Genomic DNA, 21,002 nt, shown 5'->3' with positions numbered 1-21,002 from the left:
ACAGGAATTTTTGGAATGTTTAAATAAAAATGAACATTTAACTTTTTTTCACACAAAATTTATTCAGCTCCAATTTGTTTTATTTTACCAAGGGTAACAAGAGAAAGTGGACCCCAAAAGTTGTTGTACAATTTGTCCTGAGTACGCTGATACCCCATATGTGGGGGTAAACCACTGTTTGGGCGCATCGCAGAGCTCGGAAGGAAAGGAGCGCCATTCGACTTTTCAATGCAAAATTGACTGGAATTGACATGGGACGCCATGTTGCGTTTGGAGAGCCCCTGATGTGCCTAAACATTGAAACCCCCCACAGGTGACACCATTTTGGAAAGTAGACCCCTTAAGGAACTTATCTAGATGTGTGTTGAGCACTTTGACCCAACAAGTGCTTCACAGAAGTTTATAATGCAGAGCCGTAAAAATAAAAAATCATATTTTTTCACAAGAATGATCTTTTCGCCCCCATTTTTTTATTTTCCCAAGGGTAAGAGAAGAAATTAGACCTCAAAAGTTGTTTTGCAATTTGTCCTGAGTACGACGATACCCCATATGTGGGTGTAAACCATTGTTTGGGCTCAGGGCAGAGCTCGGAAGGGAAGGAGCGCCATTTGACTTTTCAATGCAAAATTGACTGGAATTGAGATGGGACGCCATGTTGCGTTTGGAGAGCCCCTGATGTGCCTAAACATTGAAACCCCCCACAAGTGACACCATTTTGGAAAGTAGACCCCTTAAGGAACTTATCTAGATGTGTGTTGAGCACTTTGACCCAACAAGTGCTTCACAGAAGTTTATAATGCAGAGCCGTAAAAATAAAAAATCATATTTTTTCACAAAAATGATCTTTTTGCCCCCATTTATTTATTTTCCCAAGGGTAAGAAAAGAAATTAGACAACAAAAGTTGTTGTGCAATTTGTCCTGAGTATGACGATACCCCATATGTGGGGATAAACCACTGTTTGGGCGCATAGCAGAGCTCGGAAGGGAAGGAGCGCTATTTTACTTTTCAATGCAAAATTGACTGGAATTAAAATGGGACACCATGTTGCGTTTGGAGAGCCCATGATGTGCCTAAACATTAAAAAACCCCACAAGTGACACCATTTTGGAAAGTAGACCCCCTAAGGAACTTATCTAGATGTGTTTTGAGAGCTTTGAACCCCCAAGTGTTTCACTACAGTTTATAACGCAGAGCCGTGAAAATAAAAATTCCTCTTTTTTTTCACAGAAATGATTTTTTAGCCCCCAGCTTTGTATTTTCACAAGGGTAAAAGAATAAATTGGACCCCAAAAGTTGTTGTACAATTTGTCCTGTGTACGCTGATACCCCATATGTGGGGGTAAACCACTGTTTGGGCGCATGGCAGAGCTCGGAAGGGAAGGAGCGCCGTTTGGAATGCAGACTTAGATGGATTGGTCTGCAGGCGTCACGTTGCATTTGCAGAGCCCCTGATGTACCTAAACAGTAGAAACCCCCCACAAGTGACCCCATATTGGAAATTAGACCCCCCAAGGAACTCATCTAGATGTGTTGTGAAAACTTTGAACCCCCAAGTGTTTCACTACAGTTTACAACGCAGAGCCGTGAAAAAGTTCACCTTTAATCTGTTTAGAAGTTTTTCTGGGCTCTTGTTACCATTCATATTATCTGTCTCTTTGATTAGTCATAAATTTTCCTCCTGCAGCCACGTCCAGGGAGGTTGGCTACAGTCCCATGGATCATACATTTCTGAATAATATGTGCAACTGTAGCCACAGGAACATCAAGCTGCTTGGAGATGGTCTTATACCTTTTACCTTTAACATGTTTGTCTATAATTTTCTTTCTAATCTCCTGAGACAACTCTTTCCTTTGCTTCCTCTGGTCCATGTTTAGTGTGATACACACCATGTCACCAAACAGCACAGTGAGTATCTGTAGCCCTATATACAGGCCCACTCACTGATTCCAAGATTGTAGACACCTGTGATGCTAGTTAGTGGACACACCTTGATTTAACATGTCCCTTTCATCACATTATTTTCAGGGGTACCATCATTTTTGTCCAGGCCTATTTCATGAGTTTTATTTTTTTACAATTCTGTGGAAGCATGGCTGAAAAGCAATATCTGACTTTCAGAAACAAAAGATCACACTGGCGCTCACCACAGGGTGGACAGCTGCCTCCCCTAAGAGGGGATGAGAAGTGCCAACCCCTAGCTGCTGGAATCAAAAACAGGATCTGTGCCTATCCTATATATATGAACAATACTAAACACAAAGTGTGATGCCGCGCTTAGGGGTTAAGTAACTAGTGGTGCTTAGCTAAGTGACTGTGCACCGAAAAGAATGGATTGGTGGCAGAGGCAAATTGAACAAGTTCCCCTTGTTAGTTGCTGTAATACATATATAGTTATGAAGATAAGCGCTTACCCTATTTGTTGTGAACGTGCGTCCTCTGGATCAGAGTTCTGATGAAGAAGGTCGTTTGCCTTCGAAACGCATTGGTTACCCTCCTCTTTCTGGTCCTAACGCCGCTCCGTAGAAGTGTGACGTCACATGTAGGCACGCGCGAGCAGGTACCAGCACTCCGGCAGCCATCTTCCTCCAGCTGTAACCAGGGACGCCTTCGGCTGAGGCTCCCTGGTGTTACGCAAGCTGTGACGCGCCTCCCCGCTCCCTGCCCTCGATACTTACCAGCAGCAGACAGCAGACTCCACAAACTCCTACCTCCCCTCTCTGCGTACTCAACGCCGATCGGCCACGCTACCCCGAGGTACCTTGATCCAGAGGACGCACGTTCACAACAAATAGGGTAAGCTCTGATCTTCATAACTATATATGGTATTACAGCAACTAACAACCCCACTAACCCCAACACACTACTAACCCTAATCTTAACCCTATTTCCAACGCTAACCCTAATTCCAACCCTAACTTTAATTCCAACCCTAACCCTAAGGCTATGTGCCAACGTTGAGGATTCGTGTGAAGATTTTTCCGCACCGTTTTTGGAAAATCCGCAGGTAAAAGGCACTGCGTTTTTCCGGTGGATTTACCCCAGATTTCCAGTGCTTTTTGTCCGGATTTCACCTGCAGATTCCTATTGAGGAACAGGTGTAAAATGCTGCGGAATCTGCACAAAGAATTGACATGCTGCGGAAAATACAGCGCAGCGTTTCTGCAAGGTATTTTCCGCACCATTGGCACAGCAGATTTGGTTTTCCATAGGTTTACATGGTACTGTAAACGTGATGGAAAACTGCTACGAATCCACAACAGCCAATCCACTGCGGATCCGCAGCCAATTCCGCACTATGTGCACATAGCCTAATTCTAACCCTAATTGCAACCCTAACCCTAATTCTAAAACTAACCCTAATTGCAACCCTAACCCTAATTCTAACCTTTATTGCAACCCTAACCCTAATTGCAACCCTAACCCTAATTCTAGCCCTAACCCTAATTCTAGCCCTAACTCTACTTGCAACCCTAACCCTAATTGTAACCCTAACCCTAATTGCAACCCTAACCCTAATTACAACCCTAACCCTAGTTCTAACCATAACCCTAGTGGAAAAATAAAAGTAAATATATTTTCTTTATTTTATTATTGTCCCTACCTAAGGGGGGGTTTATTTACTATTTTTTTTATTTTGATCACTTTGATAGGTTCTATCACAGTGATCAAAATGTACCTCGAATGAATCTGCTGGCCGGCAGATTCGGCGGGCGCACTGCGCATGCACCGCCATTTTGGAAGATGGTGGCACCCATGGAGAAGATGGACAGACAGCGGGAGGGATACCGGGACTCGGTAAGTTTGGGGGGTGGGATCGGAGGAGGATCGGGTGGGAGCGGACAGGAGGACGGAGGGGAGCCGAGGACAGGATGGAGGATGGAGGGGAAGAGATCAGTGGATCAGTGGCGGGGGCAGATCATGATCCCAGCCATGGCCGATGATATTGCAGCATCGGCCATGGCTGGATTGTAATATTTCACCAATTTTTTTATTGGTGAAATATTACGATTGCTCTGATTGAAAATGAAACAGTCACTTTCAACAGCCAATCAGAGCGATCGTAGCCACGGGGGGGCGAAGCCACACCCCCCCCCCCCCCCGGGCTGAAGTACCACTCCCCCTGTCCCTGCAGGTCGGGTGAAATTACAGTTAACCCTTTCACCCGACCTGCAGGAACGCAATCATTCTGTTACACAGCATATGCGTCACAGGTAGGATTGGCACCGGGATCCGGTGGCATTTATTTGCTTTTTCAGCCTTCATTGGTTTATAGAGTGGTTGTACCGCTGTTTTGTGATGACAACTGTATGGACATGATTTTTAATGATTTTATTTTTGAATTTATGCTTTTATTATTATTATTATTATTATTATTTATTTATATAGCACCATTAATTTCATGTGGTGCTGTACATGAGAAAGGGGTTATATACAGGGTTATAGATATCGTTTACAGTAAACAGGTTTACAGTGACAGACTGGTACAGAGGGTAGAGGACCCTGCTCTTGTGGACTTACATTCTATTTAAAAGAACTTTAAAAATGTTTGCTTTGTGATGCCATTTAGTGTTGAGGGAATATACTCGTTATTCGAGATTTCTCGAGCATGCTTGGGGGTCCTCCGAGTATTTTTTAGTGCTCGGAGTTTTAGTTTTTCTTGCTGCAGCTGAATGATTTACATCTGTTAGCCAGCTTAAGTACATGTGGGGATTCCCTAGCAACCAGGCAACCCCCACATGTACTTATGCTGGCTAACAGATGTAAATCATTCAGCAGCGGCAAGAAAAACTAAAACTCCGAACACTAAAAAATACTCGGAGGACCCCCGAGCATGCTCGAGAAATCTTGAGTAACGAGTATATTCGGTCATCACTATTGCCATTTACTGGACCTCCGTTTTTGTATATTTCTGCAGATACACCTACAGTTGTGCTCAAAAGTTTACATACCCCAATAGATTTTTTGCTTTGTTCCTGTAAATTCCTAGGCTGTCTAGCATGAACGACGCACTTGAGATCTCCCCAGATTGGCTCAATGATAATGAGGTCAGGAGACTGAGATGGCCACTCCAAAACCTTCACTGTGTTCTGTTGTAGCCAATGACAGGTTGACTTGGCCTTATGTTTTGGATCATTGTCATGTTGGAACATCCAAGCACGTCCCATGTGCAGCTTCCAGGCAGATGATTTAAAATTTGCCTCCAGTATTTGCTGATAAAATGCTGCATTCATCTTCTCTTCAACTTTGACCAAGGTAATGACTATACAAAGTAGTCAAGTGCTATGTATATTCTGCTGTATTGTAAAGGTCCATAAAAAATCTCAGATACACATGATATACGCTGACTTCATTAATATCTTTATTCAAGTTGGATAATGTAGAAGTTTTCATTAAAAGTCAGGACAATAATCTTAAATGCGGCCATGATGATGATGGGCCCTTGACTCAAAAAGAGTCGTCCTTTAACACTCAGGAGAGGAAAAACCCCCAATGGTGGAAACCTCTAGGGAACCATGGTTAATGGAGTGCCCTTCCCTTGGGCTACGAATAGGTTAGAGCAGAGACCGAGCCCGGAATCTGCCTCTTCTTACAGCCGGTACCTCATCTGTGTCATGAGTACACTTGGCTGCTGAAAGTCTAGCAAATGTCATATGAATGGATGAGAGCAGTCCGAGCCCGGAATCTGCCTCTTCTTACAGCCGGTACCTCACCTGTGTTGTGAGTACACTTGGCTTCTGAAAGTCTAGCAAATGCCATATGAATGGATGAGAGCAGTCCGAGCCCGGAATCTGCCTCTTCTTACAGCCGGTACCTCACCTGTGTTGTGAGTACACTTGGCTTCTGAAAGTCTAGCAAATGCCATATGAATGGATGAGAGCAGTCCGAGCCCGGAATCTGCCTCTTCTTACAGCCGGTACCTCACCTGTGTTGTGAGTACACTTGGCTTCTGAAAGTCTAGCAAATGCCATATTAATGGATGAGAGCAGTCCGAGCCCGGAATCTGCCTCTTCTTACAGCCGGTACCTCACCTGTGTTGTGAGTACACTTGGCTGCTGAAAGTCTAGCAAATGCCATATGAATGGATGAGAGCAGTCCGAGCCCGGAATCTGCCTCTTCTTACAGCCGGTACCTCACCTGTGTTGTGAGTACACTTGGCTTCTGAAAGTCTAGCAAATGCCATATTAATGGATGAGAGCAGTCCGAGCCCGGAATCTGCCTCTTCTTACAGCCGGTACCTCACCTGTGTTGTGAGTACACTTGGCTGCTGAAAGTCTAGCAAATGCCATATTAATGGATGAGAGCAGTCCGAGCCCGGAATCTGCCTCTTCTTACAGCCGGTACCTCACCTGTGTTGTGAGTACACTTGGCTTCTGAAAGTCTAGCAAATGCCATATTAATGGATGAGAGCAGTCCGAGCCCGGAATCTGCCTCTTCTTACAGCCGGTACCTCACCTGTGTTGTGAGTACACTTGGCTGCTGAAAGTCTAGCAAATGCCATATGAATGGATGAGAGCAGTCCGAGCCCGGAATCTGCCTCTTAATGCAGCAGGTACGTCACTTTATGTGATCATATCTGACTGCGGAAAGTTCGGTAAGTGTCATATCCATGGATGAAAGCAGTCCAAGCCTGGAATCTGCGCCTTCATGCTGCAGGTAAGTCACTTGTCCGTGATCACGTCTGCCTGTGGAAAGTCCGGTAAGTGTCAAGTCTATAGGTGAGAGCAGTCCAAGCCTGGAATCTGCCTCTTCATGCAGCAGGTAAGTCACTTGTCCGTGAACATGTACGTCTGTGGAAAGTCCGGTAAGTGTCATATCCATAGGTGAGAGCAGAGACCGAGCCCGGAATCTGCCTCTTTGTGCTTAATCATAGGTTGCCTGATCCTCACATGGTAGCCACCATGTAATGGAGTTGTAGCGGAGTCGTCATCTCCTGCTGGATTCCTTGTTCATTATTGGATCTCACAGCAATCTCGATTTTTCTGCAGAAACAATAACGGATTATGACTAAACATGGAGCAACAGAATATTATGTATAAGAAACATTAAATATAGATATTTTTTTACATGACATCCCCTTAGGAGAATCTAGATAATATTACATCACTAATCTATGGCCTCTTGGAGAATCCAGCTTGATATAAATGACAGTTTGTATCCTATAGATCAGATCTCAAAGTTTCTCTATAGAAAATATAGACTTTTATACAAAACTAAATCATAGCTTTAAGGGGCTATTCCCATCTTATCCATTTATGGCATATCCACCCAATAGTTTGTATGGAAAAAAATCACCATTCAAAAGAATAAAATAGGATGAAGTAGATAAAACACTGAAGAATTTAGGAACTAATTTCTTTACTATATTCACTGTAATCATCTAAATAATGGGACAGGGCAGCAATAGTTAAATCCTCTGAATACAGCGATGAAACATTGCATGTTAACTATGTAACAACAGAGAGTATTTGCAGAACATGTATACGGCACCATTTCAATACCATGAAATCTTCCCCATTAGTGGCTGTAATAACTAGTCACCCAAGAACCAAGTCTTTTAATCAATGAACCTATTCCCACCACAACGGGACACTTGGGAGGTGGAAAAAAGACTTGTGAATTTTAGGAAATGAATGAAATACTGGTGTCAGTGGATAATTCACCAATAATTGTTCTATGTTTTTTTTTTTCAGACAATACTCCCAAAACAACTTCTTCACGTCGGTCTTCAGGAGGCGCACTGAAGTCAGAGGATACTGAGTTACGGAGAGGTATACACCTCTTTATAACGCAGGAGTGTTTATTATAGGTGTACACCTCTGGTGAGAGTTTTTCATGGCTTCACAACTGCCGCCGATGGCCATGAATTTGACGAGAGGTAGTCGCCACTCCACCATCCTGCCCAAGCTCCAGCACATTGTCGGAAATGGGCAAAAACGGTGTGAGAATGCCAAAAGCCACAATATTTTAGTCCTAGTGAAAGAAATTAAAGATGAACTTCTGATAAACTTTGAGCTGAGATTTGAAAAACACTCACTTTTTTTCTGGAAGCATCTAATTAGACATCCACATTTTTTAAAGGAAACCTTTTTCCATTTGTTTTTAGCTTTCATTTCCTTTTTTCCTTTTAGAATATAATGAGGAATTGGAAGGCCTCTAAAAGTACCGTAACTGTGAAATTCTCCTGAAACACAAAATATTGAAATTAGATTTATTAAAATGCAAGATTCTATGTGATTAAGAATATTAACATTTACAGGTTATTATAACTTCTAAATAGTACATTAGTCTGAGAAAAATGGACACAATCTCCAGAGAAATGCTCCAGCGTTTCAGAGAAAACATACCGTATATACTCGAGTATAAGCCGACCCGAGTGTAAGCCGAGACCCCTAATTTTGCCACACAAAACTGGGAAAACTTAATGATTCGAGTATAAGCCTAGGGTGGCAAATGCAGCAGCTACTGGTAAATTTCAAAAATAAAAATAGATACCAATAAAAGTAAAAATAATTGAGACATCATTAGGTTAAGTGTTTTTGAATATCCATATTGAATCAGGAGCCCCATATAATGCTCCATACAGTTCATGATGGGCCCCATAAGATGCTCCATGTTAAAATATGCCCCATATAATGCTGCACAAAGGTCATAATGGCCCCATAAGATGCTCCATAGAAACATTTGCCCCCATACAATGCTGTATAAATGTTAATTATGGCCCCATAAGATGCTCCATAAAAAATGCCCCATACAATGCTGTATAAAGGCTGATGGCCCCATAAAATGCTTCATAGATTATGCCCAATAAGATGGTTTATAGATTATGCCCCATACAATGCTGTATGAAGGTTGATGGCCCCATAAGATGCTCCATAGATTATGTCCCATAAAATGCTCCATAGATTATGTCCCATAAAATGCTCCATAGATTATGCCCCATAAGATGATCCATAGATTATGCCCCATACAATGCTGTATAAAGGTTTATGGCCCCATAAAATGCTCCATAGATTATGCCCGATAAGATGCTCTATAGATTATGCCCCATAAAATGCTCCATAGATTATGCCCCATAAAATCCTTCATAGATTATGCCACATAAAATGCTCCATAGATTATGCCCCATAAGATGCTCCATAGATTATGCCTCATATGCTGTTGCTGCGATTAAAATAAAAAAAAATAACATACTCATCTCTCGTTGCTCAGGCCCCCGGGACTTGTGATATTCACCTTCCCCATTCCACTGCTGCACTCTGTCTTCCGGCTTTCTGACTGTTCAGGCAGAGGGAGGCACGTACTAACTACGTCATCACGCCCTCTGACCTGAGCAGTCACAGGCAGAGGGCGCGGAGGACGGAGAGGCGCCTGGTAGTGGAACGGGGTCAGGAGGGGCACTTTCAGCCTTAAAAAATGGGCTGAAAATCTCAGCTTATACTCGAGTATATACGGTAGTTTGAAGAGCCACCCGGGGACTAAAGAGAGACCTGACTGATCCAACGCTGCTGCCAGCTGGCTTCCCCCTGCACTGCTGCACTTGATTGTCAGGTCTACCCTAAAGATATGGCAGAGACATGTCAGTCAAGGATATGCCAGCTGAGGGCAGCACCAGATTTGTCAAGTCTTCTCCTGTTGTCGCTGGCCTGCTCTGTAAAATATGTTTTCTACAGTCATGCAGACTCTCAGACTCTATATTAGTAGGTTTACTATCTTGGACTGTTATTTTATTTCCAAAATAGTTTGCTTAATCTTTAAATATATTTGATACAATAGTTCTGAAACTTACTGTCAGAGAGGAAGACCACATTCCCATCAAGGCGGCTGGTGATATTTCTGTTGGTGGGGCGAGCCATGTTGATCTTTGTGACTCCCTTTTTAGCCTCAGGTCCATGAGGAACATTCTCATCTGTAACAGTTCTTTTGACCTCATGATCTCTTGTAACGGACAAAATTGAACGTAACCTTGAACGTAACTTTGAACGTGACTTTGAACGTGAGTTTGACCGTAGCTTTGAAGGTAACTTTGAAGGTGACTTTGAAGGTGACTTTGAAGGTGACTTTGAAGGTGACTTTGAAGGTGACTTTGAAGGTGACTTTGAAGGTGACGTCGAAGGTGACGTCGAAGGTGACGTTGAAGGTGACGTTGAAGGTAACTTTGAAGGTGACTTTGAAGGTGACTTTGAAGGTGACGTTGAAGGTGACAGTACCGTTGAACGTAACTGTGACTGTACCATTGAACGTAACTGTGACTCTGCCGTTGATTGTACTTTTGATCGTAACTTTGATCGTAGCTTTGAACATAACTTTGAACATAGCTTTGAGCATAACATGCAACTTAATAGTGAACAGCACACTGAACATAACGCGTCTCTCAGTTTATTCCTGGGTCCACGTGGAGACTCATCAATTGTGATTGCTATGTAGTCCTGATGTTTTCCTGTAAAACAAAACATTGAAATCAACATTTCTTAAATAAAAGCTTCCATCTCGATTCTGTTGTATGTTTAGGAATCTTATTCTAACAAGATCCTTTAAGAGACTATTTTTTTCTTTATTGTTGTTTTTCTATTAAATGTATTTTTACGTTGTAGAAGACAAATCGGAAAGTCCTCAGTGTCAGTAACGGACTTCACAATGCGTCTTCTTCCATGTGATATAAAAGCCGACAATAACCGTCTGTATGAAGAGATATCAAAGAAGCGCTCTGAGATAAATTTGCTGATCACTTCTGAACATCTCAGTCGTGTAGTGTATATGGTAAAACACTGATCGCTGTCTTCTCCAGTTTGCAGCACAGCTCCAGTCCTCTGCTGAACCATGTGACTGTATACCAAGATGGCTATCACAGTGTCTTTCTTATGTGTGGACTGGAAGTTGCTTTCTCATTATAAGTATATGGAACCTCGTCCTGAGTCTCATAGGCTGACATTGGAGAAACCACTACTGCGCCACACATAAGACATATTAATTTACAGTCCTTGTTGGTGTAACTCTCCTATAATAATAGGTGTACACTCACAAAAATTCTTGAAGAAATTGATAATAATCTAGGCGCAAATTTAAGCGTAGGAAAAGGCAGTGGATAAATTAGAGTACAGATAAATTTAAAATAAATGTATTTTATTAATGATGTGGTAAAACAAAGTAAAGTTAATATTAACATAGGTGCACCTTTCTTAATTTTAACTTTACTTTGTTTTATCATTTCATTAATACAATAAATTTATTTTTAATATCCCTGTACTCTAATTTAGCCTCTGCCTTTTCCTTCTGTATAATTTGCGCCTAGATTATTATCAATTATATCACACATAAGACGTTGTGTGAGCCGACAAAGCTGAATCGTGGTCATATGGTTCAGAAGACGACCAGAATGGCGCTGGAAACCAGAGAAGACGGCAAGTGGTAAGTATTTTATCACATGTACATGACACTACTGATATATCTAGAAGGGATTGGACAATACATATGTAAACGGAGTGCTTCTGTAATGTCAGATTTATCAGGCTGTACTTACCAGTTAGTTTGGTGTTCCTCTCTGTAAAGTCATCGGCACAATGTTTGCTTTTAGCATCTTTCGTTGGCGTTTTCTTTTTCAGACAACTATAAAATTGCAAAAATAAAAGTCACATTGTAAATCATAAAGTAAAACATGTCTGTATTCTGCAGAATGTAAGAATGAAACATTTAATCTAGTCCTATCTGTAGAGAGATCACCAGTCAGTCATTTTGGTGTCTATGACAATCCGCAATTTATTTTAATAAAGTGTATACGAGTTGTAGCAGAGCCAGGGAGGACAGGGTTAAGTCCTAGCTTTTCAGGATTTGATAAGAAGCCCCACATAGCTTTTTGCTAAAACCAGGGCCTGTGTTCACTAGATGTTTCAGTCTGCTGGATGGAGCTTGTGAGTTGGAGTTTTATGAAAGCAATAAACCTGCACCGGTTTGGACCAAACCGCATTGACTGTGTGAATGCTGCCTAATCCTTACCTTAGAGTGTGAATCAGTAGTGTAGCTACCGGGGGGGCCGCGGGGCCATCCCCAAGGGTCCCGCGCTCTGAGGGGGCCCACCCGGTGCTACACTACTGTAACTGTATTGGCATGTGCAGCACGGGAGAACAGTTACATTCTGCGGCAGAGCAGGAAGAATCGATCTCCCTGCACTGGCACCCAGCCGCTATGGGGCCCCTGAGCAGGCGGTGCTGGGCCCTGTGCCAGCAGTGGGCCCCTCACCATCATCGTGGACTCATCTGTATCGCCTGAATGCTAATACAGCTGACCGCAGTGATGAGAAAAGGAGCTTTACACCTCCTCTCCCATCATCCCCCTGTCAGCGTCTGAAGTCACCGACGCCGACACTGACAGCGGCGCGATGACATCACCACTCGGTGCTTGCAGTCGGAGATGAGTGGGGGCATGGATCAGAGCCGGAACCAGGAAGAAGAGCGGTGAGTACTTAGTTTATGGGGCTACATTATACTACAGAGGGTGGCTATGGGGGTGCAATACACTGCAGAGGCTGCCTATGGGGGTGCATTTTACTATAGAGGATGCCTATGGGGGTGCATTTTACTATAGAGGATGCCTATGGGGGTGCATTATACTACAGAGGGTGGCTATGGGGGTGCATTACATTATAGAGGATGCCTATGGGGTGCATTGTGCTACAGAGGATGCCTATGGGGGTGCATTATACTACAGAGGGTGGCTATGGGGTGCATTATACTACAGAAGGTGGCTATGGGGGTGCTTTACACTATAGAGGATGCCAATGGGGAGAACTACACTACAGAAGCTGCATATGGGCGGGCATTACATTATAGAGTCCACATATGGGGTGCATTACACTACAGAGGCTGCCTATGGGGGTGCATTACATTATGGAGGATTACTATGGGGGAGCAACACAATACAGAAACCGCCTATGGGGGTGCATTACACTACATAGGATGCCTAGAGGGGAGCATTACATTATAGTGTCTGCCTATGGGAGTGCATTACACAACGGAGGCAGCCTACAGGGAAGCATTACATTACAGAGGCCACCTATGAGGGTGGACTACACTACAGAGGTTGCATATGGAGGAGCATTACATTATTGAGGCCACCTATGGGAGTGTATTACACTGCAGAGGCTGCCTATGGGGGTGCATTACATTATAGAGGCTGCTTATGGAGGTGTATTACATTATAGAGGATGCCTATAGGGGAGCATTACATTATAGAGGATGCCTATGGGGGTGCATTACACTACAGAGGCTGCCTATGGGGTTGGATTAAATTATAGAGGCTGCCTATGGGGGAGCATTACATTATAGAGGATGCCTATGGGGGTGCATTACACTACAGGGGCTGCCTATGGGAAGTTCAGAATACTAGAGTCTGCCTATTGGGAATGCATTATACAGTATAGTCTGCCCATGTGGAGTGCATTATACTATATGGAGGCCTATGGGGACTGCATTTTACTATATGGAGACAGTGGGTCTATGGAGAGTGCATTATACTATATGGAGACGGAGGGCCTATGGGGAGTGCATTATACTATATGGAGATGGAGGGCCTATGGGGAGTGCATTATACTATATGGAGACAGTGGGGATATGGGAAGTGCATTAAACTATATGGAGACAGTGGGCCTATGGGGAGTGCATTATACTATATGGAAACAGAGGGCCTATGGGGAGTGTATTATACTATATGGAGACCTATGGGGAGTGCATTATACTATATTGAGGACTATCTGGTGTATTATGCTATATGGAGGCTTTCTAGAGGGCCATCATACAGTGTGGAGATTACAGTGAGGGGCCATCATACAGCGTTGAAGCCATTAAACAGTTTAGGGGCTACTAAGTGGTCAGTATACTGGGTGGTACTATACAGTGAAGGTGCATTGTACTGTGTATAAGAGAACAACATACTGTGTATAGGGGGCTGTACAGGGGGAGACTCGGGATATTATTAAATGTAAAGTGGGCACTTATTCTTATAGGGGAACCCCCAGGTTACTGTGACTGTCAAAGAAACGCACACAGGGCAATATTACTTTTTAGGGGGACAAAATGTGGGCGCTGTTTTCTAGGGCACTTGCTCCTGGCATTACTATAATCTAGAGGGTTGCTTTAGAATTTAGAGGGTACAGAGTACCACACAGAAGGTGCAGTATTAGGGACACATGCGGCAGCAGCATTGGGTACCAGAAGGATGAGGAGTTTGTGCAGGTTGGGAATATATGGTGATGGGGCTGGAATATGAGATGTGAAATGTGTCTTTGTTGTATTCTCTGTAGCCGAGTTCTGGGTGGAGGAGTTGTCATGTCGGTCTGGGCCAGAAGGAAAAGGCGTGAAAAGTGAATGACTCCATCAGAAAGAACGTCAGCTGTAAGTCACCATCTGTAACTGTGCTGTGATCGCTTATATGTTCTGTAGGGCTGGTGTCTACCACTGACCATATGGCGGTGATATCAATATTGGTCTTTATATAGAGATTAGCTTTAGCAACAGCGTGGTCATCTGCTGAGGTTCTCCTGTGTAGCCTATAAATCATTACTTACTATACTTACCAATAGATGACAGCAATGGCACCAATAATTGCAGCAAGGACGAAGAGCACCGGTATAACAATCCTATAGAGTGTATCCTCAGATGTTTTTGGAGGCACGGTGATATTCTCTAAAAAAGACACAGAACATAAGTGATCAGGTAACCAGAGCTGGAATGTGCTCAGAAGTGGAAACCAAATACATGGACTGGGCGGACTGAGGAACCAAGTATCACTACTACAGAGAGGGGGATTTAGTTTGGAAACATGATGGATTATTTTTGACGTCATAACAATATATAATGGAGAATACAGAGATCTGTTCTTTTATATTCCAGGAATAGGGAACAAACACAGGATGGGAGATGACACCTGAAATTACAAGTGACATGAAAATTCCTCCATTCCATGTATTATGTGACGCCATATAAATCTCCAGTCACAGAAGAAAAGTTACAGAAGCCCTAATGACACGGAGCCTGACGCTCAGAAACTGGGCCCTAATAATGGATCCTAATAGTTTCTGGGTCCGGATGTGAAATGCTACATGTGAAGGACATATCTGATTTCTGAGCTGCTTATCACGTCTCTTGTGGGGCCTTCTGCTACATGTAGTAGTCAGAGTATCCAGCCAGGAGAGAACAGTATTAATGTTATTACACTGGAGCCCAAACTGCATTTTTTCCCCAATTTCACATTGAATGGTAAAATGAATGTTGTCATTCAAAACTACAACTCGTCCCCCAAAAAGATAAACAAGCCCTCATACGGCCATAGGAATGGAAAAAAGTTATGGCTCTTGGAAGAAGTGGAGAAGGAAAAAAAGGCCAAAAATGACATTTCACTGAGGAGGGAAGGGTTAACCCCATAGTCAGAGTGTATCTGGTAATGCACTTACCTTCGTTAATCGTGATCTGCTCTTGTGATCGAGGGTTGCGGGTGAAGATGGGAGCACCTTCCGCAGGTGCGAATAGCACGCTGAGAACTAGAAGTATTCTAAACAGCATTGTAGCCTGGAGAAATATCGCTTACTTGTGTACGGCACAATCAGCTTCTCCAGACAGAGGATCTCACTGCACAATCGCTGGTTACAGCTAAGAATTCCGTGACATCACAAATGGAACCCAACTGTGACATCATGGTGGGCGGGGCTACACATGAGTGATGTCACAATGGGGCTCATCCACTAAACGTTCCCAGTTTCTATCAGACGACCTCTTATTACGGCTAAATGTAGCAAGACTTTACGTGACATGTTGGTACACGGCCTTCATATCTCTCCGACTACAATATTTTATTTGGCTCAAAAGCCCCCAAGTGGGGCACATGGAACTGTGGAAACTGCCAGGCGAGCAAATCTACTGACAAAACAGAAACCTTTCCAGATTCCGCAAGAGAGGACGATACCAAGATGTTACATTTTATTCGCTGCAGGACAACATTAGTCATTTATCTCACAACTTGCCTTTGTGGTCTGAATTGTTTTCACATGAAAATGCGGGAATTGAGAATCCGGATCCAAGAACACATGAAGGATATTAAGGCGGCAGAAAAGATCCCACAGGAAGACTTGTGTGCGAATGCAAAATATTATCCTTTAGCCAGATATTGTTGTGAATTCCATCAGTGGCACAAACTCCGCTTATGAGGAATCGATCGTCTTTATCCAGGTAATAGAACAGGTGACATGACCAAGAAATTGGCCCAATTAGAATGCACATGGATGACATTATTAAAATGCATGAAGACAAGGGGTTAAATGAACCATGGGGCTTGGGGAGTTTCCTATAAAATACTGATCTCTTGCCTGTTACTATGTACATGTCAGATATTGGTCCCTGGCTCCTATGTCTTTTCTTTCCCAATTTTCCATAGAAATACTTTTTCTAGCAGTGAATACTTACCTTTTGCCGTTTTTTCAGTTGTCTGGATGGAGTGTTATCCATTAGAATAAAATGATTTTCTTTTTGTATTTTTTCTAGGACATAGAATATAACACACATATGTCATCTTGGAAATAATACTTTATCACGGTATATGAAATTTATGATAGTGTATTTTTATATAGATATATGTGTGCATGTATATAATAATTTTACAAAAAGAAAAAAATGGAAAGGAAAGAAGAAAAAATAAACAAGGAACATAATTTTTCCTCATATTCACATTTATTATTATATTTTTATATACTTTTATACAACAAGAAATTGTTCCCTTTTGGGAGAATGATCTTTCTCACATTCAGTCATTTATTTTTTCTGTTTTCCTAATTTCTTTCAACACTCTCTCACACATTTTCTCATTTTATTATTTGTTTTTCACTTTATTTGTATTTTTATTCATTTTCACACATACATACACACATAAAAAGAAATAACTTTCTATTAGGCCGGTTTCACACGTCAGTGGCTCCAGTACGTGAGGTGACAGTTTCCTCACGTACCGGAGCCACTGACACACGTAGACACATTAAAATCAATGCATCTGTGCAGATGTCATTGATTTTTTGCGGACCGTGTCTCCGTGTGCCAAACACGGAGACATGTCAGTGTTCGTGGGAGCGCACGGATTACACGGACCCATTAAAGTCAATGGGTCCGTGTAAAACACGGACCTCACACGGACGTTCTCCGTCTGGGGTCCGTGTGCGTGCAGGAGACAGCGCTACAGTAAGCGCTGTCCCCCCCACATGGTGCTGAAGCCGCGATTCATATGTTCCGTGCAGCAGCGTTTGCTGCAGATTAATTATGAATAATAGTGTTTAAAATAAAGATCTATGTGTCCGCCGCCCTCCCACCCCCTGTGCGCCCCCCCCCCCGCTGTTCAGAAAATACTCACCCGCTCCTACGTTGGCTGTCACTCCTTCCTCTCTGCCCCGCGCCTTCTACTGTATGCGGTCACGTGGGGCCGCTCATTTACAATCATGAATAGTCGGCTCCGCACCTATGGGAGGTGGAGCCGCCTATTCATGACTGTAAATGATCGGCCCCACGTGACCGCATACAGGAGAAGATGGGGCCAGACCAGGAAGGAGCGACAGCCAACGTGGGAGCGGGTGAGTATTTTCTGAACAGCGGGGGGGGGGGGGGGGCGCGCACAGGGGGTGGGAGGGCGGCGGACACATAGATCTTTATTTTAAACACTATTATTCATATTTCCTCTGCAGCATACGCTGCTGCAGGGAACGTATGAATCGCGGCTTCAGCACGATGCAGGGTACCACACGCGTGGGTACCACACGCTCCGTGTGGTACCCACTCGCCATTCGGGCGGCACACGTGTGCCGCACGTATGGCCTACGTGAGTTCCCAGGCACACGGACACGGATAACTCCGGTACCGATTTATTCCGGTACCGGAATTATCTGGACGTGTGGGACAGCCCTTAGGGTTTTTCCACCATCATTATATCACTTAAAGTCACATTTTTCTTTTTTCATATTTCCCCATTTTTCTCTACTCATTTTCAGCACATATTTTTTGTAGTTACTCTGTATTAGTCTACCATACTGCCATCATATAGATTGACTAGTAGTGATGAGCAAGCACTAAAATGCTCACGTGCTCGTGGCTCGTGTCGAGCAAATTGGAATACTCGGGTACACGACCCGGGCAAACGAGCCCAATGTAAGTCTGGGAAACATGAGTATTTTTACCGCAATCCCCCCGGGGTCCTTTTAAGGACTCATACTCACTTGCGAGCAAAACGCCCCCTGCTGGCATAACCTCATATGAAATCAAGCTTGAGAAAATATTCTCAAAAATCCCCATGCTTGAGTTCATATGAGGTTATTCCAGCAGGGGGCGCAGCACCGGCAGTCTAGGTAGCTACGTTTCCCTGCATTCCATTCATTCCCCAGTTTTTACAGCCAGGAGCACAGCTTCATTAGCAGAGCTCCTGGTTGTAAAATTATTTAACCCCTTCAGATGGATTTACATCGTGGGACATGACTGTAGCGGCGGAAAGGTATGGGATATTGTTGTTTGTTTTTTTACCTTTTTTACAGAAGACGTGGGTCGTCACAGGATTGGGGTACAGGATGGGACCACCACATGACAGGATTGGGGTACAGGATGGGAGCACGTGACAGGATGAGTGCTCAGGAAGACAGTAGCACATTACAAGATGGAGGCACACAAAACAGGATGGGGGCTGCACATGACAGGATGGGGGCGCAAGATGGTAGCAGCACATGACAAGATTAGGGCGCAGGATGGAAGCAACACATACCAGGATGGAGACCATATACCAATATAAATGCTCGCCACCCGGGCATAGAACGGGTACAATAGCTAGTATATATATATACTAGATGGTGGCCCGATTCTAACGCATCGGGTATTCTAGAATATGCATGTATGAGCCACGCAGTATATAACACTGGCCACATAGTATATAACAGCCCATGTAGTATATAGCAGTGTGAGCACCATATCTGTTGTGAATTTGCTTTTTGCTCCCTCTAGTGGTTACTAGTTTTTTGACTCTGGTTTTTCTGTCTTTCCTTTTATCCGCACCTGGGTCGTTAGTTAGGGGTGTTGCTATATAAGCTCCCTGGACCTTCAGTTCAATGCCTGGCAACGTAGTTATCAGAGCTAGTCTGCTGTGCTCTTGTCTACTGATCCTGGTTCCAGTTATATCAGCTAAGTCTGCCTTTTGCTTTTTGCTATTTGTTTTGGTTTTGTATTTTTGTCCAGCTTGTTCCAAATCTATATCCTGACCTTTGCTGGAAGCTCTAGGGGGCTGGTGTTCTCCCCCCGGACCGTTAGACGGTTCGGGGGTTCTTGAATTTCCAGTGTGGATTTTGATAGGGTTTTTGTTGACCATATAAGTTACCTTTCTTTATTCTGCTATCAGTAAGCGGGCCTCTCTGTGCTAAACCTGGTTCATTTCTGTGTTTGTCATTTCCTCTTACCTCACCGTCATTATTTGTGGGGGGCTTCTATCCAGCTTTGGGGTCCCCTTCTCTGGAGGCAAGAAAGGTCTTTGTTTTCCTCTACTAGGGGTAGCTAGATTCTCCGGCTGGCGCGTGTCATCTAGAATCAACGTAGGAATGATCCCCGGCTACTTCTAGTGTTGGCGTTAGGAGTAGATATATGGTCAACCCAGTTACCACTGCCCTATGAGCTGGATTTTTGTATTCTGCAGACTTCCACGTTCCTCTGAGACCCTCGCCATTGGGGTCATAACAGTTTGCCAGGCCAGTATTAAATGTTTAATGCATTGCAGAAGAGGGATTATAAGAAAGAAGATTCTGAGTTTTTTTTTTCTCCTTCCCCTTTACCTCAGAGTGGCTATGCTTGCTGCAGACATGAATGTCCAGACCTTGATTACAAGTGTGGACCAGCTGGCTACTCGTGTGCAGGGCATACAAGACTATGTTATCAGAAATCCTAGGTCAGAACCTAAAATACCGATTCCTGAACTGTTTTCCGGAGACAGGTTTAAGTTTAGGAATTTCGTGAATAATTGTAAATTGTTTTTGTCCCTGAGACCCTGTTCATCAGGAGATTCTGCTCAGCAAGTAAAGATTGTTATTTCGTTCTTACGGGGCGACCCTCAGGATTGGGCTTTTTCGCTGGCGCCAGGAGATCCGGCATTGGCTGATCTTGATGCGTTTTTTCTGGCGCTCGGTTTACTTTATGAGGAACCCAATCTTGAGATTCAGGCAGAAAAGGCCTTGCTGTCTATGTCTCAGGGGCAGGACGAGGCTGAAGTGTATTGCCAAAAATTTCGGAAATGGTCCGTGCTGACACATTGGAACGAGTGTGCACTGGCCGCTAATTTTAGAAATGGCCTTTCTGAAGCCATTAAGAATGTTATGGTGGGTTTTCCCATTCCCACAGGTCTGAATGATACTATGGCACTGGCTATTCAAATTGACCGGCGGTTGCGGGAGCGCAAAACCGCAAATTCCCTCATGGTGTTGTCTGAACAGACACCTGATTTAATGCAATGTGATAGAATCCTGACTAGAAATGAGCGGAAAATTCATAGACGCCGGAATGGCTTGTGCTACTACTGTGGTGATTCTACACATGTTATCTCAGCATGCTCTAAACGTATAGCTAAGGTTGTTAGTCCTGTCACCGTTGGTAATTTGCAACCTAAATTTATTCTGTCTGTAACTTTGATTTGCTCACTGTCATCTTATCTTGTCATGGCGTTTGTAGATTCAGGTGCTGCCCTGAGTCTCATGGATCTCTCATTTGCTAAGCGCTGTGGATTTACTCTTGAACCATTAGAAAATCCTATTCCTCTTAGGGGTATTGATGCTACACCATTGGCAGCAAATAAACCGCAGTATTGGACTCAGGTTACCATGTGCATGACTCCTGAACACCGCGAGGTGATACGTTTCCTGGTTTTACATAAAATGCATGATTTGGTTGTTTTAGGGCTGCCATGGTTACAGACCCATAATCCAGTCCTGGACTGGAAGGCTATGTCAGTCT

General features: G+C 43.6%; 2 long non-coding RNA genes across 3 annotated transcripts in view; one reads left to right on the top strand and one right to left on the bottom strand.

Moving 5' to 3' along the window:
* The window catches only part of LOC143786064 (uncharacterized), a 50,148-nt gene extending 41,659 nt beyond the window's left edge, over positions 1-8,489 (top strand). For both annotated transcript variants that reach the window (XR_013218228.1, XR_013218227.1), the window contains one exon: positions 7,695-8,489. This is a non-coding gene — a long non-coding RNA (uncharacterized LOC143786064). The remainder of the gene's footprint in view (positions 1-7,694) is intronic.
* LOC143786065 (uncharacterized) lies at positions 5,269-9,926 on the bottom strand. The gene is made up of 3 exons (XR_013218229.1): positions 9,791-9,926; positions 8,039-8,185; positions 5,269-6,983 (listed from the first exon to the last, which is right to left on the bottom strand). It is a non-coding gene; the product is annotated as an uncharacterized LOC143786065 (long non-coding RNA).
* Between the last annotated feature and the right edge of the window lie 11,076 nt (positions 9,927-21,002).

The sequence above is a fragment of the Ranitomeya variabilis genome, chromosome 7 (genome assembly GCF_051348905.1).
Source record: "Ranitomeya variabilis isolate aRanVar5 chromosome 7, aRanVar5.hap1, whole genome shotgun sequence".
Classification (NCBI taxonomy): domain Eukaryota; kingdom Metazoa; phylum Chordata; class Amphibia; order Anura; family Dendrobatidae; genus Ranitomeya; species Ranitomeya variabilis.
This window is presented reverse-complemented; position numbering and strand designations above follow the sequence as displayed.